Below are 14,950 nucleotides of genomic sequence, written 5' to 3'. Positions count from 1 at the left end.
CAACAAAGTGAGTGAGGAGCAAGGTGCAGGGGGCAGATGGATGAAGGAGTCAGATGCAGGGGAAGAAAGCGGAAGGGCTGCCAGTCCTTATATGGTGGGCGGGGGGGGGGGGGGTTGGGGGCAGAGATTACACCACACCGAGAAAATCAAACAGCTCCAAGTCCAGATGGGATGAAGGAGAGGTTTACTTCTGTCTAACGTACTTAGGAACCCATCTATCTGAGGACCTTCCCTAACCACCACTCCCACCCATCCCCCCACCGTTACAAGCACCACCAGCAGCACAGCAAACACCACCACAACCAGATCCCCTGCTACCGATGCAACATGGGGCGCGCCCAACGCTACTGGGACTAACACCAACAGCGCAGAGGCCATGTGCGTGCCCTGGATACAAAAGTCTACATGTCCACAAAATGCGTTTTCTTCTGAGATGGAACAGGAAGGGCTTGAATAATTGTCCCTCCTGCCAGGAGACCAGTTAAATGAGCCGCCTACCCTAAATTGTTCTGCTTTTTTTGTATGAACATGCAGCCAGTTGCAAAATAAACTTTTTGATCTCTTTTTATACCATTCATCTATTTCTCATTCCCCATTTTTAAAATTAATTATCTGAAGATAATATTTTGAATATATTAGGTTAAATAAAATATATTAAAATTAATTCCATCTGTTTCTTTTTTCCTTGTTAATGTGGTTACTAGAAAAGTTAAAATTACATCGTGGCTCACAGTGTATTTCTATTAGACAGCACTACTCTATAAAGTACAGCCTGTCTCTTCCTTACTAAGAAATCTGTGAAGATGCGCTTAATGTTTCCCAATGTTAAGAGAGCCGTGGACACCAAAGCCTGCACTGCGGTGACATACAGCATGGGCCTGCTGGACGTACACACTTTGCTCACACGTTAAAAGCTCACAGAATGTTGCTTTCAAAGTTCGACCAATCCACTAGAGTTTCCTCCTCTAATATCAGTTGTTGCTTCACATGTAACCACCAACCTTTCTGAGGTTTCTGATCTTCCAGTCTAGATATTTTACTGAATTCTGAGGCAGCAGCCCTGTGGGCTAAGACAGGGTCAGGACTAGGATGAGACAAAGCATGTGCCTCAGGCACGAAATTTAAGAGGAACCAAAACACTCCGTAATCAAGATGAATAAATTTTTAAATAACAGCTTTACTGATATGTAACTCACATACCATAAAATGCACCATTTTACAGGGTGCAATTCAGTGGTTTTAATATACTCACAAAATTGTACAACCATTGTCACTATCAAATTTGAAAACATTTTCATTACCCCACAAAGAAACTCCATCCCAATTAGCAGATACCCCCCCCCCATTCTCCCAACGCCCAGCCTCTGACAACCACTAATCTATTTTGTCTCTATAAATCTGCCTATTCCGGATATTTGATGTAAATGTAACCACACAATGTGTGGCCTTTTATGTCTGGCTTCTTCCACTTAAAATGTTTCCAAAGTTCACACATGTCAGTACTTCATTCCTTTTTCTGAATGAATAATATTCTACTGTACGAATATGCCACGTTTTATCCATTCATCAGTTGATAGATGGCTGAATTGTTTCCAGTTTTTGGCTATTATGTACAAATTGGTGTACAGTTTTTATATGGATATATTTTCAACTCTCTTAGGTATATGCTTAGGAATGGAATTGCTGGGTTATATTATAACCCTATGTTTATAATTTGAGTAACTAGCAACGATTTTCCGAAGTGTAACATTTCACAGTCCCACCAGCAATGTATCAGGGTTCCAATCTTCACCAACACTTGGTATTTTATTTTTTATGTTAGCCATCTTAGTCGGTGTGTAGTGATTTCTCATTGTACTTTTGATTTGTATCTCCCTAATAACTAATGCTGACCATCTTTTAATAGGTTTATTTGTCATTAGTATATCTTCTTTGGAGAAATATCAACTTGAAGCCTTCAATTTTTAATTGGGTTATTTATATTATTGAGTTGCAACCATTCTTAATACATTTTGGATACAAGTTCTTATTAGATACATAATTTGTAAAAATTTGCTCCCCTTCTATGGACTATCTTGTTCTTGATGATACTCTCTAAAACACAAAAGTTTTTAATTTTTATGAAGCCCAACTTATATATGCTTTCTTTTGTTACTTATGCTTTTGGTATCATATTTAAGAAACCACTGCCTACTCCAAGAGCATGAAAATTTACTTCTATGTTTTCTTCTAAAGGTCTTTTTATTTTAGCTTCGACATTCAAATCAGTGATCCATTTTGAGTTAATTTTTGTATATAGTGCGAAGGTGCAACTTCATTCTTCTGCATGTGGACGTAGTTACTCCAGCACCATTTGTTAAAAAGACTATTCTTTCTCTTTGAATTGTCTTATCACCCTTGTTGAAAAATCATAAATCTAAGCGTTTATTTCTGGACTCTCAATTTTATACCACTGATCTATAAAAGGCTATACTTATGCCAGTACCACACCATCTAATCACTGTAGTTTTGTAATAAGTTTTAAAATCAGGAAGTGTGAGTCCTTCAACCTTGTTCTCCTTTTTCAGGATTGCTTTGGCTATTCTGTGTCCCTTGCATTTCCATATGAGTTTTAGGATCAGTCTGCTAAAAGAGCAGCTGGGATTACATTGAGTCTGTAGGTCAATTTGGGAAGCATTGCCATCTTAACAGTATTGTCTTTCAGTCCATGAATAGGGGATGTCTTTCCATTTATTTAGCTTATCTTTACTTTCTTTCAATGATGTTTTGTAGTTTTCAGTGTAGAAGTCTTGCATGTACTTTATTCTATTAATATGGTGTATTACACTGATTTTCATATATTAAGCCACCCTTGCATTCCTTAGAGAAATCCCACTTGGTCATGATGTATAAACCTTTCTATATGTTGCTGGGTTTGGTTTGCTAGTATTTTGTTGCAAATTTTTGTATCTAGATTCATAAGGAATACTGGCCTGTGCTTTCTTATGTTTTTTTCTTCTGGTTTTAGTATCAAAATATTAATGGCCTCAAAAAACGAGTTGGGAAATGTTCCCTCCTTTTCCATTTTCTGGAAGAGATTGTGCTAAATTGTTATTAATTCTTCACTGATATAATTTACCAGTGAAGTCATCTTAGTCTGGGATTTTCTTTGCAGGAAACTTTTACTAATTCAATTTCTTTACGTGTAACAGGTCACTTCAGATTTTCTATTTCTTCTTGGGTCAGTTGGGTAGTCTGTGTCTTCCTAGGAGTTTATCCATTTCATCTAGGTTATCTAATCTGTTGACATAAAGTTATTCATAATATTCCCTTATGGTCATTTTTATTTCTCTGCCGTGGGTAGTATATAAAACTCCCTCTTTCATTCCTGGTTTTGGTAATTGAGCCTTCCTTCTTTTTCTATTGGTTAGTCAGGTAAGGGTTTGTCAATTTTGTTGATCTTTTAAAAGGATTAATTTTAGGTTTTATCGATTTTCTCTGTTGTTTTTCTATTCTCTAGTTCACTTACTTCTACTCTGGTCTTTATTATTTCCTTCCTTCTGCTTGCTTAGGGTTCAGTTTGCTCTTCTTTTTCTACTTTCATAAGGTGAAAGATTAGGTTACTGATTTGTGATCCTTCTTTTTGTGTTAATATAGGCATTCTTAACGATAAATATCCCTCTAAGCACTGATTTACCGGCATCCCGTAAGTTTTAGTATGTTTTGTTTTCATTCACCTCAAAGCATTTTCTAATTTCCCTTGTGATCTCTTCTTTGACCCACTGGTTATTAAAGAGAATATTATTTAATTTCCACATTTTATGAATTTCTGAAATTTCCTTCTGCTACTGATTTCTAATATCACTCCAGTATGATAAAAAAAAAATCCTTGTGTGATTTCAATGCTTTTAAAGTTATTGAAACATGATCTATGGCCTAATATATGTTCTATGGCCTAATATATTCTATTCTGAAGAATTTTCTATGTGCACCTGAAAACAATGTGTATTCTACTATGGTTGGGTGGGCTGTTCTTTGGATGTCTCTTAGTTCTAGCTGGTTTATAATGTTGTTCAGGTCTTTTATTTCCTTGTTGATCTTCTGCCTAGTTGCCTAGCTAAACTTCTGCCTAGTTTTGACTTGTTATTGAAAGCAGGATATTGAAATCTCCAACTATTATTGTTGTATTTTCTATTTCTCCCATCAATTCTGTCAGTTTTTGCTTCATGTATTTTGGGAAACTGTTGTTAGATGCACATATGTTTGTAATTGTTATGTCTTCCTGACGGACTGACCCTTTTATCAATATATAATGACCTTCTTTGTCTCTTGTGATAATTTTTTACTCAAAATCTATTTTGTCTAATATTAGTATAGCCACTCCCAGCACTCTTTTGGTTACTATTTGCATGGTATACCTTATTCTATTCTTTTACTTTCAAACTATTTGTGTTTGAATATAAAATGGGTCTGCTGTAGTGAGAATATAGTCAGATCATGTTTATTTAATTCATTCTGCCCATCTCTGACTTTTTACTGGCATGTTTAGTTCATTTACATTTAATGTAATTACTGATAGTATTTACATTTGCCATTTTACTCTGTTTTCTGAATGTCTTATGTCTTTTTGTCCCTCTATTCCTCCATTACTGCCTTCTTTTGTGTTAAATAGATATTTTTCTATAGCATTTTAATTCCCTTGTTGTTTCCTTTATATGTCTTAGTTATTTTCTTAGTAGTCTATACTGCCTTGATATTTACATAATCAGTTACTTTTACTGATACTCTTTATTTCTTCCATGGATTTGAGTTACTGTCTAGTGTTCTTTTATTACAACCTGAAAGTTCCCCTTTAATATTTCTTATAGGGCAAGTCTGGTAGTGACAAATTCTCTGTTTTTGTTTTCCTGAGATGTCTTATTTTTTTCTCCTTTGTTGAAGGATAGTTTTGCTGGATATAGCAAAACTATATGGATGGTGGTTCTTTCAGCACTTTGAAAGAACTAGCTTCAGGCTTCCATGATTCCTGATGAGAAGTCAGGTGTTAATCTTATTGAGGGCTCCTCATACATAGTAATTCATTCTCTCTTGCTGCTTTCTTTGTTTTGGCTTTTAACAGCTTGACTGTTGTGTGTCTGGCTGTAGAGCTCTGCATTTATCCTGAAATGTACTGACCTTCTTGGATGTGCAGATTAATCTTTTAAATTAAATTTGGCAAGTTTTGGGCCATTGTCTCTTCAAGTATTCTTTCTCTCTCTTTTCTCCTTCTGGGACTTCCATTATGCCTATGTTGGTACTCACAATGAATAATCTGAAGTCCTGTTCATTTTTCTTCATTCATTTGGCTTTCTGTTCCTCAAATTGTATAATTTCAATTGACCTACTTTCAAGTTCACTGATTCTTTCTTCTGCCAATTCAAAACCATTTTTCAGCCCCCATTATTGTACTTTTCAACTCCAGAATTTCTATTTGGTTCTTTTAAAATTACTTCTATCCCTTTATTTATATTCTCTATTTGGTGAGACATCGTTCTCATCCTTTAATTCTTTAGACATGACTTCCTTTCATTCTTTGAACACATTTATGATTGCTGACTTAAAACATTTGTCTAATAAGTCCAACATCTGAACTTTTTCAGGGACATTTTTAATTGTTTTCTCCCTGTGACTTGGTCATACATTCCTGTTTCTTTGTGTATTGCGATTGTGTGTTGAAATTCGATTTAAAATAATATAATATGGCAACTCCAGAAATCAGATTCCGCCACTCCAACCAAAGGTTTATTGTTGTTGCTGTTTGCTTTTGTTATTCCTAATGCTATCTGTCCATTTCCTGGACTAATTCTATAAAGTCTATTTTCTTTACCATGTGCAGCCACTTAAGTCTCTGCCTTCATTAGTCAGCTAATGATGGGACAGAGATTTCCTTAAATGCTTTGAACCAGTATGTCTCACAGCCTTTGCTGTGGGCTCCGTGTGTATGCTGACATGGGCTTTCTATGCCCTGATGACAGTTTACAACTCTGTCTATTCTTCCTGCTTGTGTACAGCCTCAATGTCAGCCAGAGGTGATAGATTAAGGCCTTCTCAAGTCTTACTTAGGCATATGTACAGACTTGAATATGCATATGGGCCTTCTAGATTCTAAGGAATATGTCAAAGTTTTTCACAGCCCTCTACAGATATCTCTTTTCCCAATTATTCCTTTTCAGCTTTTTGGTCAACCTCTTGTTAACCCCAACCGGTGTAGCCGCCTTAGGAAGCTGTGCTGTTAAACAACTGCCACTGATCGTTTCTAACAAATCCCCTAAGGGTGTTTACAAAGAATGAGTTCTGAGTCAGGAGAAATAAAAACAAGTTCTGAGCTTTTCAGGGAGCTGCCAGACAGGTCATACAGTGACAGTTTTCTAAGAATGGGGCATTTGAAGAGCTCTGAACCTACTCTGTCCCCTCCAGTAGCTTTTACCTTTCAAAACTACCATGGTGCTGGGAAGAGGTAATGGGAATAAATTTAAATGCCACAAAGGTCACTATTCTTACCACAATTCAGTCTTTTTTCTTGAATAAACACCCCCTGGATTGTTGCAAGTCTTTGATCAATTTCCAGAGTTCTATAATAGTTTATTTTGACAATTTTTGCCTCACTCAGTGAAATTTTCTTCTCACTGCTGTTTTGGAAAAGAGAATTTACACAATGTCCTTACTCCAACATTCCAGAGGTGGTTCCAAGATAAATGATATTTTTAAAACATAAAAATTAATGCAAAAAAAAAATCCATGGTGAACAAAATATCAAAATTTTAAATTAAAACACAACCAGTAACATGATCAGTCATGCTATGACACACTGGAGCCTTACCCAAAAGGAAAAATCAGATACTGATCTTGTCTTTCTTAAATTTTTGATATTTTGTTTACAAATTTTTGCACTAATTTTAATTTTTTAACCATATTAAAATATTATTTATTTTATTGCGTAGATTTTTAGTACCCCCTTAAATTTTGTGCTTGAGGCAACTGCCTGACAAGTATCCTTCTAGTCCCAACCTTGGAGATGGGTGATTTTCAGATCATATATCTCCTTTCTTTTTTTCATGCTCCAAACTGAGATATTAGTTCTACCTCACATTTATATTCCATTACCATATCTTGGGTTGTCATCAAAATGATAATTCTAAAATCTAGCAGAAAAAATTCAGTATGAAGTTTGGGGGTAGAGCACAAAGCAGTTACTTATATTAGACTAACCTCTTAAAACTGCTAGTAGAAGCAAATTAGCTCTCTCGGTATTAAACTCATTACTAGCTACCAGTTAAACTAATATAAATTTTTTTATTACTTGCTAGAGTCTTTAGGAAATTAAATGTAATTTTTGGCATGTCTGCCATACATACTTCCTAAAATATTATGCAACACTAATACAAAATGCATCAAGCTTAGAAATATTCACTTCAATCAAAATTATTCTCTTGCATGATTTCAGTTCTCAAATTGGCTTCCCCTGAAAATAAACTGATAGAAATATAAGAATTAGGTACAAAAATATGTTTGGCTTAATATGTGGCAACATTTCCAACCTGAGAAGACAATTATTTGTGTGTAAAGAAAGACTGCCTGTCTTCAGAAGCTATTTTGAGTAATTTCAAACAGCCTAGTACAAAGATAATTAATTCTGGATGATTTGAGATTACTCCTCTTATACTGTCATTTAACAGAGATAGTGCTCATATTAAGTTTTTAGGTTAGTCCTTTGCAGTAAGTCTAGTCAAGTGTGAAAATTTAACTTCCCTATTAAGTGTTCATTATTTTCTTCTGCTGTTTTATTGCCATTTCTTGTAATACACGGCTCTATATTCCACAATACTTTTGAAAAGCGTTTAAAATCACTATATCAATATTAGCCTGTGTCTGGACAAATTTATTTGTCTGATTACAGTCTTTATAGAAGCTAATACACTATGTTGGCTTTCCATTTCTGCGGGTGAGTCAAAGTTCCCAAAGTCAGCATCAACCTGTCATTAATACTGGCTTAGCCCCCATCACATACACTGCTGGCTCACCTTTAAGGACTATGCATACACACTGCTTTGTTTTTCTAAGGGAACTGAACCTACTGGTGCAATGGGTCTGTAGGTGCACACAGAGTGGCAAGACTAATAAGGAGAAGTCTTGAAGGGTCATACAACCTACCCCCTACAGCAGCTGTCCCCAGCCTTTTTGGCACCAGGGACCAGTTTTGTGGAGGACAGTTTTTCCACGGATGGGGAGGGGCAGGTAGGGGGTGGTTCAGGCGGTAATGCGAGCGATGGGGAGCGGGAGATGAAGCTTCACTCGCTCGCCCGCCACTCACCTCCTGCCGTGCAGCTGGTTCCTAACAGGCCTCGGACTGCTGGGGACCCCTGCCCTACAGGACAGGGAAAGTACATCTACCTGAAGGACAATACTCAATCTTATGTTAAAAAAAAATCACTCAACAGATTGAGTTAACAATCTCTTCTCCTTCTATCTAGTCTAAACTCTGGTAATAAAACATGAAATAGAAATAGAAATAAGAAAAGAAACAAAAATAATCATCACCTACAGATGATATGACTGTCTACCTAGAAAATTCAAGAAAAATAACCAAAAAGAGGTTAGAATTGATAAGAGCTTGAAAAGTGCCCAGTTACACGATTATATCTTAAAATCAACAGCTTTCTAAATATAAATTACTGGTTATATATATGCTACAATCTGAATGTTTGAGTCCCCCCAAAATTCGTATGTTGAAAACCTAATGCCCAAGGTGATGGTATTAGGATGTGGGGCCTTTGGGAGGTGACTGGGTCATGAGGGCAGAACCCTCATGAATGAGATTAGTACCTTAATAAACGGAGCCCCAGAGAGCTTCTTGCTTGCCCCTTCCACCAAGTGAGGACAGAGCAAAAAGGTGCCATCTGTGAACCAAAAAGCAGGCCCTTACCAAATCTGCTGGCAACATGATCCTGGACTTCCCAGCCTCCAGAACAGTGAGAATAAATATCTGTTGTTTATAAGCCACCAGTCTGATGTATATTGTTTTTTTGTTTTGTTTTGTTTTTTGTTTTGTTTTGTTTTTGATGTATATTGTTATAGCAGCCCAAAAGCGCTAAGACAATGTAATATGACCGCTATGCATAATATATATAACCGACTGATTATATAACAATAGCCAACGAGAAGAGGGCTCATTCACAAAAGTTAAAGAAGAGTATAACATACCCAGGAATAACCTTAAATCCCCCATTTTCCAAACATGGTAGGGCATGTGAAAGAAGCCTGCAAAGAGAGAAACCACACAAAGCAACGACAGGCACAGAGAAGAGGCAAGGACACCAATCTCCTATGTATGCCACCTTCCTAATGCCACCTGCCAATCTCCTACGTATGCCACCTTCCTATGCCACCTGCCAATCTCCTAAGTATGCCACCTTCCTAATGCCACCTGCCAATCTCCTACACATGCCACATTCCTAATGCCACCTGCAATCTCCTATACACGCCACCCTCCTAATGCCACCTGCTTTTGTGCTCATTCAGGCTGCTGTTATGCGCCAACCTGCTAGCAAACAACCCAGAGAATCGTAATCTGTAAGAAAGATTTCTTTGTCTGTGTCAGGGATAGAAATGGTTATAGGCCAATAGCTTGACAAGGTAAACAGCCATGTGTCCTGCCCCCAGCCCGTCCCCCATGCACCCCGGAAGGCTATGCCTTTCTCCAGCAGACAGCTCCTGGCTGCTGCTCCCCGCTGGCCTCTCACCTTTTCCACTGAGGGATCCGTGACCACCTGCTACCAGGCCCGCACATGTGCTTTCTGGTTAGCACACGCAGGGCAGCCATCCAGGCACAGAGGAGCCTCGTCAACCAATGAGCAAACTCCCCTCCCCAAACCCCAACCAACCCGAACACCTTCAGGCCACGGGGTTCTCGCCGGCTCAGTCTCACGCCAGGAGTTGCTCTAGGTTCCTGACATCTTGATATTCCCCAAGAAAGAGTAGTGTGGTTCCCACTGCTGGCATCCTTTATTCACCACAGTTCTATCTGTTCCTAGGGGACGACAGGGAATCCGGGCTGAAATAAGGCTTTCCTGTTGGCCCCTTTCCTACAGCAAGCCAGTGGGAACCACCCACGGAGACACCCAACCTTCCCCCCTACTCCTGGTTTATGTAATGGTCTGGACTGGATTCCAGTTGCCCTGAGAGGCCCTCAGCTGTACCTGATCCCAAACCAACACACCACCTAAAGCCCAAGAGTAACACCATCGCTCGCTGACACAGCCTCACGTCGCTGGAGAGGAGGGTCCCAGGGCAGGTCCAAGAAGCCACCGCAGGAGAATTGGGAGGGGTGGGCTGCACCGGCCCCCTCTGCACCGGCCGTGCCCCAGCGAGGGCAACACTCTGCCCGGACATCCACACGGCTCCCTCCTCCTCTCCTTCGGGGCTCTACTCAGCATCCACTCTCGGGGAGGCCTTCGCTGACCTACGTGTCCCAGCAACACTCACTCCCCACCCTACGCTCCTTCTCCTCCTTCTCTGATTTCCTGTTCTCCATAGCGCTCTCCCGACCTGATACGGTACACATTTTACATAAGTTTGTCCATGACACTGTAAGCTCCTCTGGGGCACAGTTTTTGTCTGTTGTGTTCACTGCTCTAAAATACCTAATGTCTAGAACAGCGCTTGGCACAAACAGACACTGAAAAGTATCCGCTGGATGTTATTAAAGAAAAACAAAGCTAGATGCTAGTTAAAGGCAGTAAAGACAGAATTTATTCAGTATATACTGCAAGAGGGAAAAGAGACTTCAGTATAAAACTCGGCTCAACTTCAATCCACGAGGAGGCAGCCAGGTGTTTTAAAGGAAGAACAAAAGAGCACAGACAGGGCTAAGGCAGAGTCACAGAAGTGGGCAATTACCAAAAGCAGGTAGTGATTGGTCATCCTCAACGATGTTGTGCGTCAGTTTGTCCTAGTCTCCTAGAGACGGGAGACACAGGCCCTATCCTTCCTGATTACATGTCAAAGGAACGGCTTTCAGGTCCTTGAGAAGGATACTCCTGGGTGGTAGGAGATACGTATACATCTCAAAGGAACAGAGAATGCATCGTAATTGTACTGTTTTTCTACTAAATGCTGAATAAAAGGGAAATCGGGCCCCTCCTCAGGTGTTGGCTGGAACAAAGGGTAAATCCTTTTGGCTGACTTGAGCTTTTCCAAACAGAAACTCAAGGCGGGGATGGGTCATCCCAGGGGCGTGACCTCAGGGGGCTGGAAGCCAAGTTAGAGTTTTCTCAAGTCTCCTGGGGGGCCGGGGGACAACACTACACGGACAGGATTGTGTTAAAAGCTGCAGTTCCTGTAGGCCAAGGTTGAGGCCTAGTCAAGAGGAGGGCTCAGAGGAGTCTGACTAAAGTTTGGTCAAGGGGAGTGACTTTGTAAATGGGTGGGTGGGTGGGTGGATGAGTGGGTGGATGGGTGGGTGGGTGGGTAGGTGGGTGGATAGATGGATAGGTGGGTGGGTGGAGGGGGTATAAGGACCGGTGGGAAAGGGGTCAAGATGGTAAGATCTGAAGCATCCAAATTCAGATATGAAGTAGAAATTGCTTCAGAGAAAAAGGGAAAATCCTCCACTCTTTTCAATAACCCCCTCTCCAACATTCCTGCGGCAGACATAATACGACTCCCATTTACCCATAAAACTGCTAACGGGAACAAGTCAATAGTTTATCCTAGCCCTTCCCAGCCTGCACTTGTTTCCTGCAAGATATTTTCCAGGCCTGAGTTTGCTCCCTGTTTAGAATTCATATTGAAGACAGATCCTAAGGAGTTTACAGGAAGGTCTCCTATGGAGCTGATGCTATCTGTTCCTATTAACTTTTTATTAATGAAGCATCTTTTGGTAGTTCATTTCTTTCTCCCTTTCCCCTCGGCAGCGGTCTCTGAGATGTGGAAGGGCTTTAACCCACTTTCCTCCCTTCCCCGCCCCCGTCTCAGCTTCTCTCTGCCTCTGGCTCGGCTCGGATGCAAAAAAGTCCCAGTTTGTGTGAGATCACAAGGCACAGCTGATTCACCAGGTAACCACCTGAGCCCTGGGTAATAGCAGTTTGCATTTTCTCAGCAGCTCAACTACAGTATTGGCCAGATTTCTTTTTTTGTCTTTTCATGAGACTACAGACGTTAAAATAAGAAAAAGCATTTTTCAAAGTTAACATTTGAACATAATCAGGAGACAGCAGATTCAGGGTTTATGGAGCCTTACATTTTTATGACGGGACGCGGGAGGGGGCAGAGAGTGTCCTCCTTATTTTAAAAAAATCCAAAATTACAAATACAAACTTCTGTGACCATGTGAGCACATTGCTAGTGGCCCTCCCAGGGGCTTGGACGAAGCCGGAGTGAGGGGCCCTGAAGCTTAAGATTCATTAGCTTCCCAGTCAACGCGCCTCTGCTGGGAGATACAAAAGACTAGAGAGGTTTATACCGCAGCATTAAAATCTCTAGAAACCCGCTAAGCATAACAGTCTTCTCTTACATCAATCCTCTAGACGCTATTCTTATCTCTCTTTCACAAACCTCCGTCCCTGCTGTTCCCTCTAATTTGGCCACAGCAATTCATTATAAAAGCGCATGGGCTGGGCTGGGGCTGTGCATCCTTCCCCTGTTTTGGCTTTAACAATCCAGTACTGTGTCAATTATGTAATAGCCAAAACAGAGAGTTTAACGCAATAGTCGTAGCACTTACGTAAGCCTTCACAAACCATCCCTAAGATCTGCCCCCAGATTTGGGTATTTGGAATTACATGAAGTAGACAGAAAACACTGATTCAGCAGCCACGTCTATTTCCGACCTTAAAGACAATAAAAGCTGTTTTGCACTTAATTTGCTAGTCTATATTAACATAATGAGTTTTGAATTTGATGGAACAAACAATCTTTAATAAGACATGATTGTCTTTTCACGTAAACAAAAAGGAATATCCTGACACCGCTACTCAACTTCACTGTTACCTGTGCACAAAGAAATGTCCCACTCAGGACTCTGTGACATAGTCTATATGGAATCATGGGTCCCCAATAAACATCAACTATTCCCTGCAGGTTTAAAAAAAATTGAGAAAGATATACAAAATACAAAAGTGTACATGCTATAATTCTTCAACACATCTTCTTTTCAATACCATTCTCTCTCCATATTTCTAACCACTTATTTTTTACTTTCCTTAAACCACTGGAGCCACACCTTAGGCTACAAAGTGACAAATTGAAAAAAACAATGCTATCCTATGGGTCTCACCCCTGGCTACACATTAGAATCACAAGGGAGTTTTTTAACATTACAAATGTCACAGCATCACCAAAAACCAATTGGAACAGATTCCTGAGATGTGGGACACAAGAGGAGGTGCCCAGACCTCAGTATATCTGATATTTCTACTTCTGTCTTGTTCTTCTCTGAAAAAAAACCCATAAATACAAGTAGAGATATTAAAGGTTATTTAAATCTTTAATAACTGGCAGTTCATAATTACAAAGTTTCCATCAGCTATAAGAAATAAAATCATTCACTAGTTTAAAACCCATAAAGGATATCTGTGGGATCTTTTTTATTACTATCAATAAGTAGTCAAAGAATTTTCACCAAGTTTCTTAACAGCCCTTACAAAACTTACTCTGTTTTTTTAATGTTTTACAATTGTACCTAATGAGGTCAAAGAAACGGCCCTATATCATCTTAAAGGGTGTCTCCAGCTAAGACCGTGCTTATCTTCCAGTAAAGTTTTGGTTTAAAGCAGAAATTATGGCTCTGACTTATCTTCACCCTCTCTTCTTAGGTGCTCTGGTAATCCCTTTTATAACTTTAACAATGAGCAAATATTTTTTAAAAGCACTTATATAACACAGAGTACAGGCGCCTTTGGTATCCTGCCAAGAGTACTTCTTTCCGTGTTTGTATTTAAAATAGAATGGTAGTAACATCACTTATGTGCCTTAAATTCCTTCTGTGCACAGGCTCAGAATGAAAAAATGGATGTAGCAAACCGCTTCACTGCTTTACCATTATAAAGCTCAAAGGAAATAACACATTCGTACTAAATTAAGAGGAAGACACAGAACAAATTATCCAAAGCCGGGGGTGTGGGGCGGGGAGGGATTCGGTTGAACTCACCTACCAGCCCTTCTAAAACAGAGAATGTTTAACCTGGCAGCACGCGAAGGTGCCGGATGAGCTGCAATACCTCAGCGCGAGCAGGTGATGCAGGCAGGAGAGAACGAGGGCTGTGAAGACCGAGAAGCCAAAATAAACACTGCGCTGCCCGGAGCCCCCGCGGCAATCACTCCCCGACTCCGCGCGGGTTCCCAGAACGCCGGCAGCGGAGCCCAGCCCGCCCCTGTGCACAACTGAGAAGAGGATTCGCTCACCTGGGTGGGAAAGAGCCAAGGAAGATGTCCAAGAAGCCAGCACTGCCCTTCAACAGACTCTCATCCCGGACCGGCTTCCCACACGCCTCCTCCGCCTCCTCCGCCTCCAGCTCGAGTTTTCTATTTGGCCACAGGTCTGGCTCCTCCGAGGAGGTCCGCAAAGCGGGGGCGACAAACTTGCCGGGAGAAGCCGGCAGAGGTGGCGCAGGCGGAGGGGGCAGGGACGCCCCCGCGCGCGGAGCCGGCTCCCCAGCCGGGTCCCCGCCGCCCGCCCACGCCCCGCGCTCACCTCGCGCCGGCACCGCCCAGGCCGCCGCCCCCGCTCCGAGCGCGCGGCGGCCGCGGTGCCGACGGCCGGGAACCCGCCGACCGGACGCCGAGGCGCCCCCCGGCCGCAGCGGCCGCTCCTCCGGCCGCCTCGCCCGGACAAAGAGAAGCGGCGGCGGCGCGGGCGGCGGCGAAGCCCGGGCCTCCGAGAGCGCCGCGCAGCCCGCGCGCCTCGCCGGCGAGGTGCGGGCGGCGCTGACAGCGG

At 41.3% G+C, this 14,950-nt stretch overlaps 1 protein-coding gene across 5 annotated transcripts in view; it reads right to left on the bottom strand.

Moving 5' to 3' along the window:
- The window catches only part of MTUS2 (microtubule associated scaffold protein 2), a 489,522-nt gene extending 474,839 nt beyond the window's left edge, over nucleotides 1-14,683 (bottom strand). For 4 of the 5 annotated variants that reach the window (XM_036831699.1, XM_036831696.1, XM_036831703.1 and 1 more), the window contains exons 1-2: nucleotides 14,419-14,683; nucleotides 14,165-14,274 (exon numbers count right to left, since the gene is read on the bottom strand). The gene's annotated coding sequence lies outside the window, so the exon portion shown is untranslated. The remainder of the gene's footprint in view (nucleotides 1-14,164; nucleotides 14,275-14,418) is intronic. The other variant, XM_036831697.1, reaches the window with a different exon arrangement.
- Nucleotides 14,684-14,950: the final 267 nt, after the last annotated feature.

The sequence above is a fragment of the Balaenoptera musculus genome, chromosome 18 (genome assembly GCF_009873245.2).
Source record: "Balaenoptera musculus isolate JJ_BM4_2016_0621 chromosome 18, mBalMus1.pri.v3, whole genome shotgun sequence".
Taxonomy (NCBI): Eukaryota; Metazoa; Chordata; class Mammalia; order Artiodactyla; family Balaenopteridae; genus Balaenoptera; species Balaenoptera musculus.
This window is presented reverse-complemented; position numbering and strand designations above follow the sequence as displayed.